Source organism: Aedes aegypti, chromosome 3 (assembly GCF_002204515.2).
Source record: "Aedes aegypti strain LVP_AGWG chromosome 3, AaegL5.0 Primary Assembly, whole genome shotgun sequence".
In the NCBI taxonomy this organism is placed as follows: domain Eukaryota; kingdom Metazoa; phylum Arthropoda; class Insecta; order Diptera; family Culicidae; genus Aedes; species Aedes aegypti.
In genome coordinates, this window is record NC_035109.1 from 38,402,525 (window position 1) to 38,422,695 (window position 20,171).

Sequence of the window (20,171 nt, forward strand, 5' to 3'; positions counted from 1 at the left end):
TAACTACCAATTTGCCTTTCCAATGCACTGGGCAGCAAGTTAATTTGCTTCAAACTGACTTGTGGAAATTGATTCACAATAGCTCGTATGAATAAACTGAGAAAAAGCTAATGATGCCTAGGTAATACGTTTTTTTATTAACTCATTGGAAGAATTCTTGACGTATGTAGTATTAGTGTGGGACAAAATTTAGATTCTCGCTCCAGTTTACTTTTTGGATTGCATTTAGGTCCCATAACAACTGTGCAAAATTTCAGCTCGATCGGTGAAACTATATTTACGCGCCAGCCGTTCAAAGTTTGTATGGGATTTACTATGGGAAAACTTACTTTTGCAAAGAAAAATCGCCAGAGGTCGCCCATTGTCCTCTATAAAAATTCTGAACACAGACCTCGATAGGTATTTCTAGGATGAAGAATATTGCCGAAGACCGCGAAACAATCCGACACTTGTGAAAAAAGTTATTCAATGAAAACCTATTAGCAAGGCGACGTTGATTAACACGTAAAGGAATAACAATAATAACAAAGTTGTGCTAAATTTCCGAATAGTATTTATTTAATAACTTTTTTCACAAGCATCGGATTGCTTTGCAATCTTCGACAATGTAGTTCATTGTAGAAATACCTATCGAGGTCTGTGTTCAAAATTTTTATAGAGGTCAATGGGCGACCTCTGGCGATTTTTCTTTGCAAAAGTAAGTTTTCCCATAGTAAATCCCATACAAACTTTGAACGGCTTTGACTTTTTTCCCATAGTAAATCCCATACCAAATTTGAACGGCAGGCGCGTAAATATAGTTTCACCGATCTAGCTGAAATTTTGCACAGTTGCTATGGGACCTAAATGCAATTCAAAAAGTGGACTGGAGCGAGAATCTATTTTTTCATATATCCGTGTCCCATGCCAATGTAGTATACTTATTTCAATTCAAGTAGAAATACCTGTAAAAATTTCTGGTATATTCTTAAAAAAGACCCAGCACAACGAACTCAAGAGAAACGCTTGATAAATTATTATTAGTTTTTCTTTGGTCGTTTTCCGCTTAAAGCGAATTCACCACTTAAAACTTTTGGTGAAAAAATAACCGTTGAAAAGTACTTTTCGAGAAGTTTTCCAATGTTTTTTCTTCAAAAAAAATCTTTTAAAAACTGACCAAAATTTTAAAAGAGTAAAGTTAATTTTACAAGAAATTTTTCTAAGGATACTTTTGAGACATTTCTATGAGGATTTTTCTTTCAGTGGCTCTAAGTAATCCATTCAGTATTCTATCTTGACTACCTTCTAGGACAACTATACATATAATTTCGTTGATTTATTCAAAAATTTGCCCAAGCCTTCGCACCTGCGGTTTCTACAGTAGTTTTTTTTTCAACTTTATATGTTAATACCAGTTCTTCCAAGATTTATTCGGGATTCCTCGAATAATTCAGCTTAAAATTGCTCAAAGGACACTTCTTCGAGGTACTCGAGATTCTATGACTACAAAAAAAAATCAAATCGTGATAAAGCTTGTGTTTTCGGTTCATATATTTAGTGTATACCATTTTTTCACATGTTCTCGTAAACCCGTCTATTTCAAGACTTCGTATCGATTTTGATAATTGTTATAAACGTTCTAATAATATTCCTACATCTACGAATTTCCATAATTACTTATGAAATTTTGGAAAATGTGTTGCGAAGAAATAATTAGAAGATCTTGCTGTGATTCTCAAATTATTTTCTTAAGTAAATTCTTAAATAATTCGAAAATAAAAAATCATAGAAAAATTCACAGAACAAAAATTAATGAAGAGTTTTATGATTCATCTCTAAAAGGATCATCATAGATTATGGAAAATGGAAAAATAGATAAACTGGATAGAATCCTTTAAAAAAATTTAGAAAAAAAAAATCCTTAATTAACGCTTGCAATATTAAAAATAAAAATAAAAAAATAGATGAAATTATCATCAAATTAATACAGAAATGATAGCTTTTTAAAGGAATTCATCACAGTATTGGGAATTTTTTTTATTTCGGTACAAAGTGGGCCGAAGGGTCTCAGATTTTCATGAAACTTTTTCCACAGGCAGGGCTCATCAATATATGAATAAAAAAAAAAATTGAGAAAAAATCAGGGTCGCTTATTTTCCCGGAAAACTCAGTTGGATTTTTTTTGTTTTCCTCTGACACTACTTACTTTGAAAAATCAAAAAAACTCAAGAACGAGGCACCGTAGAAACAAAGTTTTTTTTTAATAAATTAAAGCAAATTTTCTCAGGAATAAAAAAACAAATATTAACTGGAAAAAGTTATCCACAAAATTTTCCACCGTTGAGAAAATTCGTAAAGAAAAGCCGGAAAAACTATGCTCCAACTCGTGGAAAATTTTCAAAAACATATTTTTGAGAAGATAATTTCATAAGCTTTAATCGCTGAAATTTTTGAAATGTACTTATTTTTCGTTTTTGAGTTATGGCCAATTTTTGTAAAAAATGTGCAAATGTGCCATTTTGAGCCTTTTCTTTGAAAAATCATAACTCAAGAAAGAAGCATCGTAGAAAGAAAGTTTTTTTTTATGAAAATGAAAGCAAATTTTCTCAGGAATAAAAAAAATATTTACTGGAAACAGTTTTCCACAAAATTTTCCACCGTTGAGAAAATTCGTAAGGGAAAGCCGAAAAAACTATGTTCCAATTAGTGGAAAACTTTCAAAAATATATTTTTGAGAAAGTAATGTCATAAGCTTTAATTGCTGAAATTTATGAAATGTACTTTTTTCGGTTTTTGAGTAACTTTTAATTTTTTTTTTTTTTTTTTTTTTATTAGAAGGCACTCCGTGCTCGTGGCCACTACTGTGCCGGACTCAGTTGATCTGTAGCTGCTTTATCGATACAGATCTATTTTCAACTTATCTATATTTCGAGAGGGATTCGCGATAAGGGCCTATCTGACAAATCAATAACAATGAGAAAATAACCAATGAAATTCTCATGTGCAATTTTTAATCCCAATTGTAGAAAATATAGTCAAACTTTAACCTTTCCACTTTAATACACATTTCATAAACCTAGTTTCAAAATCCTCATCAATACCACACACATCTCCTACAATTTCCCTAGCTATTTTGTACTAAAAAAAATATTATAAGGTTTCGCCTTAAACGCACTCAAGGATGCCAGTATCGCCCAATGTTATGAGCCTGTAATCGATATTATTTTCAGTGTCGCCTATTACTTTTGCGCCGTGTTTACATTCTGGTTTCAATTAAGCCCGCCATGTACGCCTTGTTTATTTTTTGTTTGCAGTGTCGCTGTTTACTCTCGCCGTGTTTTGATTTAGATTTCAGATCTAGAAAGATTCGCGAATCAGGCGAAACTGACAAAATGTACACAATTGAAGAAAATATAGCGTTGAAATTGTAGCTCAATTGTCTATTCACTTCACTTGAACTTTTCCCCTATTGATAATTTAACTATTCAAAAAACGCAAATTTGTAGAAGACGAAACTTCACCTCATGCCAAACCACACACTTTATTGATTACGCCTGTGTTTTTGTTTATCAAAGTGATGGGCGCATCTGAAATCTAAATCAAAACACGGCGAGAGTAAACGGCGACACTGCAAACAAAAAATAAACAAGGCGTACATGGCGGACTTAATTGAAACCAGAATGTAAACACGGCGCAAAAGTAATAGGCGACACTGAAAATAATATCGATTACAGGCTCATAACATTGGGCGATACTGGCATCCTTGAGTGCGTTAGAGGCGAAACCTTATAATATATTTTTTAGTACGAAATAGCTAGGGAAATTGTAGGAGATGTGTGTGGTATTGATGAGGATTTTTAAACTAGGTTTATGAAATGTGTATTAAAGTGGAAAGGTTAAAGTTTGACTATATTTTCTCCAATTGGGATTAAAAATTGCACATGAGAATTTCATTGGTTATTTTCTCATTGTTATTGATTTGTCAGATAGGCCCTTATCGCGAATCCCTCTCGAGATGCGCCTATCACTTTGATAAACAAAAACACAGGCGTAATCAATAAAGTGTGTGGTTTTGATGAGGTGAAGTTTAGTCTTCTACAAATTTGCGTTTTTTGAATAGTTAAATTATCAATAGGGGAAAAGTTCAAGTGTAGTGAATAGACAATCGAGCTACAATTTCAACGCTATATTTTCTTCAATTGTGTACATTTTGTCAGTTTCGCCTGATTCGCGAATCTTTCTAGATTTACATCTAGTTTCCCTCTCCTTTGATAAACAAAAACACAGGCGTAATCAATAAAGTGTGTGGTTTTGATGAGGTGAAGTTTAGTCTTCTACAAATTTGCGTTTTTTGAATAGTTAAATTATCAATAGGGGAAAAGTTCAAGTGCAGTGAATAGACAATCGAGCTACAATTTCAACGCTGTATTTTCTTCAATTGTGTACATTTTGTCAGTTTCGCCTGATTCGCGAATCTTTCTAGATTTACATCTAGTTTCACTCTCTCCTACTCTTTTACTCTCACACCGAGCAGGTAGGAGAGAGCTCTGCTACTAGTGAGGCTAGCTGCCTGCGAAGAGGGTCAGTTTGTCTCAGTCACCATCTGATACTGACGGAGGATGGATGTGCTCCGTGAGGCGTCTTCTGGTGGCTGGACGGGTTTTTTGTGGAGGGGCTGGGAATCGAACCCATGACCTTCCGCTTATGAAGCGGAAGCGTAACCTCAAGGCTACAGACCCCCCTTAGTAACTTTTAATGAAGTATAAGTCGGAATGAATGATATTTTTCTGCAAAGGGATTATTTCTTTTCTATGGAACAAATAAGATTATTATTATTTTTTTTTTAATTTTATTTATTCAATTATTCAGTATATAACTACATTTTCATCTTAATTCTATCTATTTTTTCAACCGGGAAAGTTTTCTTTGATTGCTAACACCAGAAGATTTTCGTTTCTTTGTATTATTAAGAACAAAGCATGCTGTATTTTCTTGGTTTTCATGTGCATCTGAGAACTCACTAGCAAAAATGCTTCGTTCGTCTTTTGGTATAAATGAATGATATTTTTTATTCCAGGAATTGGAACAAGGTTAGAAAATCTTTCCTGAAGAAATTGTTCGGCCTCTTAATAGTCATTTTCAGTTGCATAGATTAATTCCCAATCTCTTTTAAATTGGTCTTTCACCTTTTGCGACACAGCCCAGTCGAAAAATTGTTTGGCGTTATTAATTTCTGCTGACTTTCTAATACTAGCATCTCTAGCCATTCGCTTGATGTCAAATTTCAAAAATGTATGCAACCATGAAAATGATTTTAAAATTAAAGCAGAATGGCACTTTTTCCCAACCTCACATGGAAAAGGTCCTTGTGATGGTATCGGTGGCAACAAATCCTGTAGATTTTCTTAGAATAATTTCTTTGTGAAACCTAGAAAAAACTCTTTGAAAAAAATTGTACTAAATTCTAAGCATATCACTAGTGAAATTTTTAAATATTTGAAAAAAATCATTGTACTTTTTTAGAAGACCTTAAAGTGGTGTATTGAATAATATTAGAATAAATGCTGTAACATTTGAGAAAAAAGCTCTTTAGTGTATTTTTGACTCCATGACACTACCCCGAACGCCATTACCTCGAATGGGTCACCACTCCGAACGCCGTTACCCAGAGTCCATAACAATTTGAGATTTCGATTAGAAGGTGGGAAAATAACTTTTCGGTTCTCCATGAGCATTTAGATTAGATTTAGCAGAATTTAGTTTTCTGAAACCACAAGAATTAAATGTACTTGATTCAAGAAAATTGAAAAACCATTATTGCAGGAAACTATAGCAGGATTAACTTCAATAAAAGTTTCAAGGATATCCTGCTTTCAAAAAAAAAATAGCTGTTCCATATAAAAATATTAGTTAAGAGCGACGACAACTCGAAAGAACAGTCTATTTAAGAAAGAAGGGTAAATTTCTGAGAAAATGCCTACAGCTATGACGTGAATAATCAATGTAACAACGTGATTCTATGACTCAATCTATGTCTATAAGAATGGAAAATCTTTGTTAAAAAATTGAAATAAAGCAGTGAAAACACATCTGTTTATCAAGATTATATTGAAGGAGATGGGTTCGAATTCCTCCGGTCGAAAATCTTTTTATAATTTTCTTGACGTCCAAGAAAATAAATATTCATTTGACTAGGAAAGATTTTGATCATCATTTCGTAATTAAATTTACTTAAAGTCGTCCATACATTGCAAATTGGGCATATTTTAAGAAAACAGTTTTTCTTACATCGATTTTTTAAGTCCAAAATGATTTTTTTATTTTATATTTATTTCGCTTTAAATAGTCTAGTATGATCATATTTTCAAGTGATAAATGAGTTTTAATCACAAAATAGATCATATTCGTTTTATTGGGTGTAGTTAAAAGAAATAAAACGGAATTATACAGAGTTTTTTTTTTAATTAAATTCAATTGATCTCGCACCAAATCGCTTATGAGAAAATCAACTCCGTCTAACAATCCGATGGGTTCTTTATGGTTGGAAAGATATCACAATAATATTTAATTTCTTATTTGGTCAAAGCCAATCTTAACAGATGTCTGGAAAGGGTCAATATTATGCTTATGAAAAAAGTTGTGGTTTGTTTTTATTTTTATTATTGCTATACATCCTAAAACGTATTATCTGCACATGAATATTTACATTATTTTTGGGCTTTACTGAATAAATTGAATATTTTTGGTTCATCCTCTGAATTGGTATACCGTTTGGCTGCAATTTGTGTATCACTAATAGGCATAAAACAATGATATTTTTGGGTACCAGGGACAGTTTTAACCTTATCAAAAAATTCCACCAATTCCTCTGAAATTTTAACATGTGTTTCCATTATATTTTGCAAGACTTGCTCTTTTTGCCATTCGCTTGAGAGTGCCACCAATAGCGTCACAGGGGCCTTTGCCGTGGGATGTGGCAAAAAAGTGCCACTCTGCTTCTAATCCATGTATTTTCTTGAAATTACATAAGCTGACATTTTTTTTAATTTTTATAATGAGCTGCAGCTCCATCTGACTTAAAAATAACTTTTGATTTGTTTAACAAAATTTATCAATTTTGAAATAAATAGCTGAATTGCTACTGTGTCATGGGTTTGATATTATAATAAAACTAACATTTTCCAATTTATTATCTTTTTTATGGTAAATCTAGAATTGGTGTATCGTTGCTTGGGAATTATTCCAGTGATATCCTTGAGCAGCGTTATAATTTTCAGAAAAGTCGCTAATTACCAGTATTTAACCTTGTTTTAAGGAGTCTTTTTTGTTTCGTAGAAAAGCAGACTGTTATTTGCAAATAAAATCATGAGTTATGAGCTTATCAACTTGTTTTAGGTAGATAACAATACAAACATATTCATTATTTCTTATTCATCTGGCGTTTAACGCAGGTACGTTCAGTAAGTTTTTTTTCACAAAACTTTTTCTAGAAGAGAATTTAATGGGGTATGGATAAGGTTGTTACTTTTCAATGTTTGCAATACTGTTGTGCTACCTTTCAAACCATAAAAATCCGTCGGATTGCTAGACGGAGTTGATTTTCTCATAGGCAGAGGCGAAGTCCATTGATTGCCTGCATTTAAAAGACATAATCACTGTATAATTCCGTTTTTTAACTATTCTCAATAAAAATACAAGCTATTTTCTGATTCAAACTCATTTATAACTTGAAAACAAAATCATATTTGACGGTTAAAAACAAAATCTTTGAAAAAATAAATTTCAGTTTGGGACTTAAAAAAATTGAAGTTAGAAAAACTTTTTTCCCTAAAATATGCCCAATTTGCAATGTATGGACGACTTTTAGTAAATTTAATTACGAAACTTTTTGCTTAAGGATGATCAAAATCTGAAATGGCCGTTTTTTTTTAAATCGAGTTTAAAGTTTTGAATTTTTTTTCAGTGTAGAAAGTGTGTTTTTATTTTTTCAATATTTTTTTCTAAAACTTCAGGAAATTTCACGACAGCCTCCCATACAACACTTTTTTGTAGGTCTTACCGTTTTCGAGTTATACGGGTTTATAGAAATAAGTAAAAAAAAACTTTGGGACTTAAAAATTCGATCTTAGAAAAACTTTTTTCCCTAAAATATGCCCAATTTGCAATGTATAGGTGACTTTTAGTAAATTTAATTACGAAACTTTTTGCTTAAAGATGATCAAAATCTGAAATGACCGTTTTTTTTAAATCGACTTTGTTTTGTTTTTGTTTTGATTTTTTTTGCAGTGTAGAAAATGTGTTATTATTTTTTCAATATTTTTCTCTAAAACGTCAGGAAATTTCACGACAGTCCCCCCATACAACACTTTTTTTTAGGTCTTACCGTTTTCGAGTTATACGGGTTTATAAAAAAAAGTAAAAAAAAAAAAACTTTGGGACTTAAAAAATTCGATGTTAGAAAAACTTTTTTCCCTAAAATATGCCCAATTTGCAATGTATGGACGACTTTTAGTAAATTTAATTACGAAACTTTTTGCTTAAGGATGATCAAAATCTGAAATGGCCGTTTATTTTTAAATCGACTTTAAAGTTTTGAATATTTTTTTTCAGTGTAGAAAATGTGTTTTTATTTTTTCAATTTTTTTTTCTAAAACGTCAGGAAATTTCACGACAGTCCCCAATACTACACTTTTATGTAGGTCTTATCGTTTTCGAGTTATACGGTTTTATAAAAAAAGTAAAAAAAAAAACTTTGACCGTTTCCAAATGTTAGTCTAGATCGATTTTGAAAAAACAAAGTATGTAAAGTATCTTAGTTTCACATAATCTTCACACCCAGAAAGTTTCATTGAATTCTGAAGGGGTACTGCCAATCCCTTTGTCGAGTTGGCGTGAAATCCGTCGAATTACTAACAGATGTCATTGAAAATCTTGCACACCTCGGAAAAAATTGGTATGTTAATAAATGTGTTAAATTTTAAGAAAAAATGGTTTTTGTTTATGCTAATATATTCTGTGCCACAACTCTCATGACATAGTGTAAAAAATATTTTGAAAAATACATTAACAAGCATTTGAGAGCAAATACAAAAATAAAAAGTTGATTTTTAAGGATCTCGTTTTTTGTTTTTTTCTTTCTACACGTTGATGGTAGGGTAAATGATGGCTTCGGCACCCTCAGGGTATTTTCGGCAACACTAACTTATTGTCCTTGTTTAAATTTATCTATGGAACAAGAGTTAACTTCAATGTACTCAACATATTCCTTGAACTAGAATCTTCCATGTAAATCACATCTTTCACAAAAATATTATATAACATGGGTTTTATCATTAAATCAAATAAATGCATACGAAATTATCGTCATTCGTGAGCTGCCGAATAAAACAGCACAAGAACAGCTTACAAAAACTCACCACTTTAAAAGGTCCAATTCTCAGCTCCAATGCCAATTTTTTCACACAAGCTACGCACCGATCACTTATGCACTATTGAACTTTTGATTTGTATATAAAGCACTCGAAAATACTTATTTTTTATGCTTTAAATCATAAATTGAAATTAATGCACTTTGATTTCCTCTGCAATCAATTTTTATTGCTGGACTAGGTTGCCAGAAAACCATATTCAATTGCGGTGTTTTTATTATTCACGATTTAAATTCACCGAAAAAATAGAACACAACTAATTAGTTTATTGGAATTAGCCAACAAAGCATGCATTGGTTACAATTGAGCCTTTTAATGCTTTCTTATTAGTAGATTGTAGGGCATAATCTTCAATACACTGAGAAACATATAAAAGATACGTCTTTTAATAGTTGAACTATTTTGGCAACACTCCTGTTGTTCTACAGGCAATCAGAGGATGATGTTTTTGTGTCGAGTTATAAGTGAATTGATTTGCAAAGGGCCTATTCTGATTTTCTCATACACTGAGAATAATAGGAACGCAAATCAATTTTACTGGCAAAGTTGATCCGAATGGATCGAACAATATTTATAAACCAGAAAAAAATCGTGGAACATTGAAAACAAATGTGCAAGTACCGTCATTGGGGGTGAGATTTGGCCAAAAATGCGTAAGTCCCCATTTATTTTTGAACAAATTTCGCAATTTAACTTGATGTGTTCGGCTAAAAAAAATGTATTCTCATTGCAAAAATGTATTTCACGGGCAGGCATCAAAATTATCAGATAGACGATGATACTATCATCTATCTGATAGACAACTGATACTACCAGTTCAGCCAGATGATACGATGATAATTGATACGCAATAAGAACAAATCAAGAGAATCGTGTTCGACCATTCCCCCCTCCGCAACGGTCCTTGTATGAAAAAGTAAATTTTGTGTTTGAGCCTACTCCCCCTCTCCCTAGAGCGTTACGTAATTTGTGGACGGCGCCTTAGTCTGCACAAATTTAGTGACATTGTGTATTCAATATGACACTCAGCTATTCTATTTATAACTGCAATGCTGTTCTCAGTGTAGTCTGTATTTTTCTGCATTGGCCCTTTCAACGAGTAGAACATAATGAGTGACGTTCAATTTCAGGCATTGTCAACAAATACGAAAAGTTACCAATACATAACCTAGTTTTTGTACTTTTTTGGATTGCCGAAGAGAATAATTTTGTTGCCGACAATAGTATTTGCATTGCCGATAAAAGAACAAGTGCCTCGTGACTTTGGTGAGGAAAAATAGACGATTTAGTGTTTTGTGCATAATAATTAATAAATTAAGTGTGCTCAAGTGTAGTTCAGGTGTCTCCTGTTAATTGTTGTGCTTTTTTGTTGTGTATAATTGCCTTCCTAAAAGTTCAACTGCTTAGGCTGCCGACAATACGTAAGTTCCCCTAATATCGAACGATTGTAACAAATAAAAAAATGTTTTTTTTTTTTAATGGAAAAGTTTCTTTGCATATTTATGAAGTACTTCATTAACATAGAAAAACCATTCGACAGTGTTTGGCTTAAAGGCTTGATCGTAAAATAAAAAAAAAAATAATTTTTCGACATACATTGTTAGAATAGTTCAAAGTTATCTGTCAAATCGGTTAATCAGGTTAATTATCAGAACTCCAAGTCTGAAAAACTTCCTGTAAGAGCTGGTGTTCCTCAACGCAGCATTTTGGGATTAATATTTTACAATATTTTTACATTTGACTTACCTGAGTTACTTCAAGGATGTCAAAAATGTTTGTTTATGGATGACACAAACCTCTCCGCCAAAGGACGAAGCCTGCGTGTCATCTGTAGTAGATTGCAAAAGAGTTTGGATATTTTTTTACATACTTGCAAAAATGGAAGATTCCTCCTAATGCTTCCAAAACTCAACTAATAACATGCCCACATAAACCAAAAGCTCTTTATTTGAAACCTTTAAGTAGACATGGAATGCTACTTATTTAAAAAAAATAACTTTAAAAAATCACATAGGGAGCATTGAGGACAAATGTAGCAAATACATAAATGTTTGTATCCACTGTTCAACAGAAAACAAAAACATTGTCATAAGAATAAGCTTATAATATTGAAAAAAAAAATGTTAAGGCCAGACATGTTTTACGCTATTTCTATTATGAACTATGATGATCTTTATGATATCAAAAAAAGTTCTACAAAGGATACAAAATAAAATTTTGAAAATGAATCTGAAGCTCCTGCTGTAGAACTTATGAATTATATGATATACCATATATTGTAGTATTGGAGCAACTGAAATATAATATGTTGTTAACAAAATGTTAATAAGTGCCTAATTTAGTTTTACCCAATTTGGATTATAGTGTTGCCTAACACAGAACACCTAGATAGAAGAAATGAATGTAATGTTTGATATGATCTAACAAGGAAAATAAAAAGAAACGATATGCCACTGTATAATTTTACTTGCTTTTTTGTGTCAAACCTCAACTTGCTACATTTCCGTGATTGATGCACTTCAGACAGAAAACTACATCGTTCCATGTAGGAGAAAAAAAAGTGGAAACCCATCACCATTAATTGTGACACATCATAGACAGGAATCAATCCGTCGTCGTTTTTCCCCTTTGTTTCGGCTGCTGCAAAATTGCTGCGCTCCCTTTGAAGTTGTTTGGGGTAGCTACCCGAGCAGGAACTAATAATTCGTACCAATCTATGCATGCCATATTTTGGCATTATACCATAATTAGGAATTGAAAATATTGTTTAAAACTATTAAAAATACCTCATTGAGGTATTCGAAAGCTATTGAGGGATTGATCTACAATTGAAAAAAAATCACTTGTATTTGGAAATTTATAATGTACTGTTTAGGTTGGTGGTAATTCAGGTTCAAGTTTCAAGTTTGGTGTTTTTAGAATGTACATGGGGTATGATGTATTATTCAGGGCTCTTTCATACCTTATTCAGGTGCCCAGTAGTAAAAATTATCTGGTACGGAATACCCTAGCTTAGTATTCTGCAGTAATTTACTTCTGCTCGGGTATACCGAAAACGGACAAACGCCCTCCGGTGGATATACATATTTGAGATAGCATTCATTCGCTTTGTTTTAATAATTTGATCCCGTTTCACATACCCAACTAACCTTTCCCTCGATTGCACTTTCACGAGTGAGAATCCTTTTTCCTAACAGCCAGTGGATGCTCACCGTGTTTTGGGATGAGCTGGGAAAATATTTCTATTTTATTGATTTTCGGACACCACATTCCAACAGTTTCGGCAAAATGGATCCCATGGAAAATATTTTGCAGCGGAATGTTACATTGTGCTGTTTTAGCTGTGTTGCTACTGATACATGGGAATGGAAAGGTATGATCACGAATAAACTGATGCTGAATTCCGAGGCAAGTATTTGATAGATGACCCTTTTGATATGGACTTTGGAAGCATTTTTAATTTGTTACAACGAAACATAAAAAAATATAAATGAAAAGCCACTTGGTAATTTTTATGGATTTTCGGACCCCCTTCTCCTCGTTGTCTTTTGTCCACACAAAAGCTTTCAAACTTTCATGGATCGTGGTCTTTGTGCAGATCAACTACATCCCCGGCTAAATGACCACGTGATTCTTGGACAGCCCCTATTCGGTCTCTAGAACCAATGGCGAATTAACACGAAGTAACAACTACGGGTGCGGTCATCTAATATGCTCGTGTCCAAAATAGCATAGATTTTCAATGAACAATATGCCAGCATTGTAACTAAGGTATTTATCACATAACCAACTGTAAATCCTAACCTCAGTGAATGTAATGCACCTTCTTCGACCATCGCACCAAAAGGTCCCAAGGACATACATCTCCCCGTGGACAGGCAATCCATATTCCCATCAACACGTTGTTGCTTTTTCCTTGGTCATCCCAACGGCGGTGATATTCAGGATTCAGGTTACCCACATTCGCACCGAGCTTACAGGACGAAGCCAAAATGCATAACAAATTTTCATTTTATTGCCACCCAGTGGGCATTTTAATTTCATGCAACACCGACGCCGACGACAACAACAAGACCGCGCTCGGCTGGTGTACCATTGCTGCGTCGTGTTGGGTCGCGTCGCGGTCAGTGCGGTCCAGTATCGTACTGAATGATGGAACAATGGGCCAGAAGTCAAAATTTTGCGACAAACGTACAAAAAATATTTGTATAAAATTGATTATATCTAGCACAACTTATGATCTCGCCCTAAAAGCCATCGGTAACCATGTGTGTAGCTCGTTGTTTCTTAGCGTCAAAATAGGTTTAGACGTTATTTAACAACTCTATGGTGGAGAAAGGGTCATTCTCTACCTACCAGTGGTATTGGTTTGAATGCTTATGCAGTCATTTGCTCTGAAACAACGAGATGTACACGCGATTACCAATGGTTTTAAGGGCGTTATCCCAGATTATGCGAGATTTGAGATGAATTTCTCATTATTCAGCTCATGTTTTATTATATACAGACGATTTTATGTAATTTATTATAGAATTTTATTGCACTCTATAGAGTCCAACTTTGTTCAAACGTTAAAACTTGATTACAGAATATTAAAAAATATGATTTGTGGTAAAAAATGACAAACGAACGGGTTGGATTAGTCACAAATTTCATAACGCCGAAAATTACCATTTTTGACATCTATCTACCCCATGACGCTTTGTGTAATAATATTTTGTAAATTGTGTATCAGCTGTAACAGCAATTCAAGGGTGTGTTAGTGACGAATTTGAAAGTGGTATGGGGCTGCCCTGTCGATGATGGATTATCAATTGGTGATCTCGTTTAATGCTTTTATTCCAAATTTGTGAAATATGTTCACACAAACATTTATCTATGAAGACGTTAAAATGGTGCGTTTATGTATTTATTGAAAAACAATTATTGGCTCGACACCACAAGTAACGGCGTTAATAATCCACGTTTTACATAATATATGTTGAAGTACACCTACTTTTAATTCTGTTTATTTTATTACAAAAACTTTATTATTATTACAATTATTTTATTACAAAATGAATCCATACAAGTTTCAATGTGTTCCTAATAGATTTAAACAAGACTATTTAGATTCATGTTCCATGCATCGAACCACTTTTCAAACGAAAATATTATGTATTGTATTTACAAACTCTTTGAATGGTTCGCCACCGGAGGCCTACACATATTTTGTGTTCAGAAGAGTATAATAGAAGAAGACTATGTTAATGTACAGTTCACTCTCCCTTACTCGATATTCGGTATCACGATATCGAGTTAGCGAGCCATAGTAAAAGTTAGTTTTCATGGCTACCTCGATGGTCCCTTGGAACGAATTTGCACTGATTTTGTGTTCTGTAACTCGATACCTCTATAACTCGATGGCCCTTTAAATATCGAGTTAGGGAGAGTTGACTGTACTATGTAAATGTATGTAAATAAATGACTTTTTAAATTGAGGTGACATGATTCGCACTTGCCTAGGTGAATCCAGATTCCCACTAACAGAATACTCCTTTCCGTGACATCAGTGAAGTTGCAGAACTATACTCGGTCTTTAGCAAACAATGGATGTCAGACTAATGTTTCTTCCCTTCCATAAGGACGAGGCCAGCGCTGTTATTGACTGTAACATTTAGAATTCTCGAAATTGTATATTGAAAATGATGAGGTGCTTCTGAGATCCGTCTGTTGGTTCCTTGTGCAGTTTTGATTATTCTGGTCAATTACTGAGTAGCAAATGTTAATTGTAGGTCATCAATGCTCACTAGGGTGCGGTTTATTTTCGAAACTTCTTAAAACAAAAAATCATGTGCTCTTCTGAATTAAAATCGCATAGAAAAACAAACCTCAAAGTTTGAGCCAGAAATTTAAGTTATTCAGTATGACCTTCAATGAAGTCTGCATAGTTTTGTTATTTTCAAATCAATTTTGAAACTTATAGCATCATTATCTTTCGAATTAATTGTTTTAAAAGTTTATAGAACATCATATTTGTCTAAACTAAAACTAGTCTTAGTAAAAATCAGTTTTTTTAATATCCTTTTCTTATTTTACAAAATAAAAATCTTTACCATACACAGATAAATATATTTAAATTCCAAAGAAGTTTAAACAGAAGAACAAAGTAAAAATAAATGAAATTCATCTAATGTTACAGTATCACGTTTAATTTTCAACTGAAGATGCTTTTTGACATTTCAGTTTAATTTGATGTTCCAAATATGTGCATGAAAATAAACTGAAATTTGCAACATATTTTTAGCTGTGTAGCTTCATGAATACTCAACCGATTCCAAATCTTTTTACATGCTTTAACAGCTAATTAAGCTGTTGTCAAACTTTGTGAACAACACATTTTTTTTCAACTAACTAAGTTTTAACTAAGTTATTCAACAAAAATTCCCCAACAACATAAATTTTCAACGAAAATTACATTTTTTGAACATTTTGTCAGATAAACGTAAATATTGAGGCTGAAACTGGATTCTATAATTTGGTATACCTTTATGAAGGTCTTGGCAAAAGGTTTTTCATGAATTTCACGTTCATCAAAAATATGTGCACTTTTCAACTTGTAGTTATACCATGATGCTCTATAAACATCAGTTTAATAGTAAATATGTATTCCTGGCAAAAAAAAAAAAAAAAATATCCGAAAGAAATCGATTTTTAATGAACAGTTCATGTTTTTTTTTGTAATTTTTGTTAATTAGAGAAACAAAAAAGTGGATACGAGTAACTGACACTGAAGAAGGCCACAAGTGGTAGTATTAAATTAAATTAAAAGGTGCAAGGTACTCCTGGGGCCTTCCTTAGCCGAGTGTTTAGAGTCCGCGGCCACAAAGCAAAGCCATGCTGAAGGTGTCTGGGTTCGATTCTCGGTCGGTCCAGGATCTTTTCGTAATGGAAATTCCCTTGACTTCCCTGGGCATAGAGTATAAACGTACCTGCCACACGATATACGAATGCAAAAATGGTAACTTTGGCAAAGAAAGCTCTCAGTTAATAACTTTGGAAGTGCTCGTTGAACACTAAGCTGAGAAGCAGGCTCTGTCCCAGTGAGGACGTTAATGCCAAGAAGAAGAAGAAGGTACTCCAATATACTTTTTTTTTTGTTTCTCAGAGTATTGTAAAAGAATTGTATACACAGTTTGAAAACAACTAAATTGGCTTCATAATCATGTTAAAATATTCGGAATCGGTTGAGTATTCATGAAGTTATGGCAAAACAAATTTAATTAATAAATTAAATTTTGAATAAAATGATGCTAAAACTTTAAAATTGATTAGAAAATAAGAATGTTATAAAGACTCCACTGAATGTAACATTTTATACAGGGTGGCCACTGAACTGGAAAAAATGGGAAAACCGGGAAAAAGACGGGAATTTGAATCCACCGGGAAAAACCGGGGCTTTGAGATGATCACCGGGAAAATAATTTTGAACGAATATCTTTAAGCTCTAAATCTACAAACTATCAAGTTGTAGAAAGTTGTCTGTTTTATGATATTGTATTTGTCTGCTGCAGGTTTTATTTTGGATAAATGAATTTCGAACATAAATGATGTAATTGCCACCTTGCTAAACTAAACTTTTTAAAAATGTTTCACTTTTTTCATTAGTTTCGATATACTTTATGATATTTTTTTTACTGTCGGGGCTAACATTTTTTGAACTTTTCTCTAACTTATCTGACACGATGTTTCGAATCAGAGTTTCAAATCTTCTTGTAGAGGGCTTGTGCATTCAAACATATTAACTTAAAATAAATTTTAAAGATTTGGAATTGAGATTCTTTTAAATAGGGTGAAGAACTACTTGGACACTTCAATGATTTACTTTGGGGTTTTTGTCGGTCAAATTGTCTGAAACTTGGTAGTAGCATGAACAAAATAGGTATAAATATGAGCTTTATAGCATTCAAAACAAACCTTGCCGAAGTGAATCAAAAGTACCAACAATAGAAACCGTTTTATGAACAGAATTAAAAACTGGGAAAATTTTGAAAATTATGCCGGAAAAACCGGGAAAAAAGCTAGAATTTCAAAATAGAAATTTGATGGCCATCCTGTATACAACTTGAAAATTCTCCTTCAAGTCGGTCGCGTCACCTCTTTGATGGTCCAGTTAGATTGCAATCGACTGCCATTTTCTGGGAATTTGATGACATATTTCAGTGAAATATTTCATCAAAAATGCCATACAAAATGCAAGTATTTGGAATATGAATCTGTTCAAAATTTGAGCCAAGACGGGAAATTTCGGACACTTTTTTTCAGTGTAGGTTTTGAATTATTTCATGGATCGCTGAAACGTATCAACTTATATGACAGCTGAAACTCTCCACTTTATCTCGTGATACAACATGTTTACATTCTTCTTAAAAGTGCGCAAACGCAATTTGTTCGAGCGGAAGCAAAAAAAAAAAAACGAATATATCGGTCCGCGATCTTGCCAAGAAACTAAAACTACCGAAATGTACAGTATTTAGCGTTTGCAAATCATTTGAACAGCGCTTAACTGTGGATCGGAAGGTTGGAAGTATAAAAAATCAAAAAGTTTGTTCCAGACAAATGGATAAGAAGGTGGTGTAGCCATTGTTGAGAAAAATCTTTCTCTTTTTGTGCGAAATGTGCGAAAGTTGAGAAGTCAAAATCATGCGTACAAAAAGTAAAGCGCGGAGGTAAGGACTGAAGACGTACAAAGTGAAATGGTGCCCAGCCGCAATGATAAGCAAAATTTTACTGCCAAAATTCGTGCTAAGGAGCTTTTTAGCAAAAATTTTCTTGTGCCATTATCAACAACGAAACATACGTTGTTGAAGACTTCAAACAACTTCCGGGTCTGGCTTTTTATACCGCAATAAAAAGGAACGTTGTTGGTGAGCATTTTCGGACAAAGGAAGTGTCCAAATTCCCGAAAAAGTATTTAATTTGACAGGTCATATGTAGTTGTGGTCAATAAGGATGTGTACGAGAAATAAGAAGTTAATAAGAAGCAATGACTTTCCGAAAAAATCCGCTAAATCCGTCATGGTATAAGGTACAAGAGGTCAATTACGTGCCAAAAACAGCCAACCCACCAAACTGTCCAGAACTTGGTCCAATAGAGAAGTACTGGACTGTAGTTAAGTGGAAACTCTTCGATACTAAGAAAAAAGCAAATTGTATCGATGATTTCAAGAGAAAATGGAGAAACGGCACCATGGACGTATCTGAGGATTCCGTACGGACCTGGTGGCGGGTGTACCTCAGAAAGGTTGAGAATTTCACAGAAAGATTGAATAACATTGTTGTAATTATGAGTAATTTATTTTTGCTGCCATTATCATGATGTCCGAAATGTAACGTGGACAGGCTGTACATATACTATTGAATTTTTTGTAAATGAAACATCCAATTTTGTTGACTGCTAGTGAGACATTTGAGCCAGACAAAAAACAGAATCCTTATATATCAATTTCCATTATGATTGTATACTAGTTGTCCCGGCATACTTCGTCTTGCCTTTAAGTAGGCTGATGAAAAACGTCATGTAATAAGCCACACAAAATGACACATAAGTCTTCTCCCGTTTTCCCGATTATTCCGGACACTTTTCCAAATGTTTTTCTCGCACGATCACGTCGCATCCCTTGTCGAGTGCAACAGTGCAAAACTGACGTCAATCCGTTCATCCGTTCTCAGGCCAGTTCGTGACATACAAACACCACTTCATTTTTTTTATAGACTAGTGATCCCGGCAAACTTCGTCTTGCCATCAAGTAGGCTGTTGGAAAACGTCAAGAAATCCCCCATACGAAATAACCCCTTAGTCTTCTCCCATTCGCTCGATTATTCCGGAGACTTTCCCGAACTTTTTCCTCACACGAACACGTCGCATCCCTTGTGGAGTGCAACAGTGAAAAACTTGCATTAATCCGTTGACCCATTCTCAAGCCATTTCGAGACATACAAACAGCACTCCATTTTCATTTATATAGATAGATAATGGTGTTGATGTAGATCGGATACCTCTGATATATCATTACATCGTACAAGGCCTCTACATTTCTAACAAATTTTTTTTTGCTCTTTCGATCTAAACAACGTGAAATTGGTAACTTGTAAAACGGCAACTGAACTACAAGGTATGTGATTCTTTTTGATCTATTCCATTTTTCGTCAATGATTTTATGGTTGTACGGCTTTGACATGGGTTATATACAGCTCAAACATTGCGTTTAAAGTCTCAATAGTTTCTCTTAAATATGAATAGAATGTGTGACTTCATAATCATTTAAGTTATTCTGTGAAACTTCATACTACATCCTTAAAATACTCTTAAATGCTTAAAGGTTCATTGGAACATTGACTTTTTATTCCGTAATTTGAAATGTAAACGAATTTCGATGAATAATACCACAATAAACAAGTTATTTCCTGAAACTCATAATCTTTGTAGGTGTTCCCAATTCAATTCAAAATTGCAATCACTCCAAACACGATTTTTTAAGTATGTTTGAGTTTTTAGGCTTAAAGTACTAATTTATGTTCACTATGAAAGTGCTTGAAATTTTGTCGCGAAATTTTAATATCTAGCCCATAGTGCATGGTCGTGACGCTTCATGTTGGTTGTCGTCGGTCGCTGACCGTTCGTTCCGTTGGGAGTCGTCCTTTGTTGGATGACCGCGGTTGACTTTGTGGGTAAGGTAGGTGCGTGGACCACCGTGTTGAATTTTAGCCAGCTTCACACCTAAA

At 33.6% G+C, this 20,171-nt stretch overlaps 2 protein-coding genes across 9 annotated transcripts in view; one reads left to right on the forward strand and one right to left on the reverse strand.

Annotated features, from left to right (window-relative positions):
* Nucleotides 1–20,171, forward strand: part of LOC5580263 (histone-lysine N-methyltransferase setd3) — a 477,985-nt gene that overhangs the window by 103,239 nt on the left and 354,575 nt on the right. The window lies entirely within an intron of this gene.
* LOC110679588 overlaps nucleotides 1–20,171 on the reverse strand; it is a 187,209-nt gene that overhangs the window by 83,154 nt on the left and 83,884 nt on the right. The gene's annotated exons all lie outside the window — the stretch shown is intronic.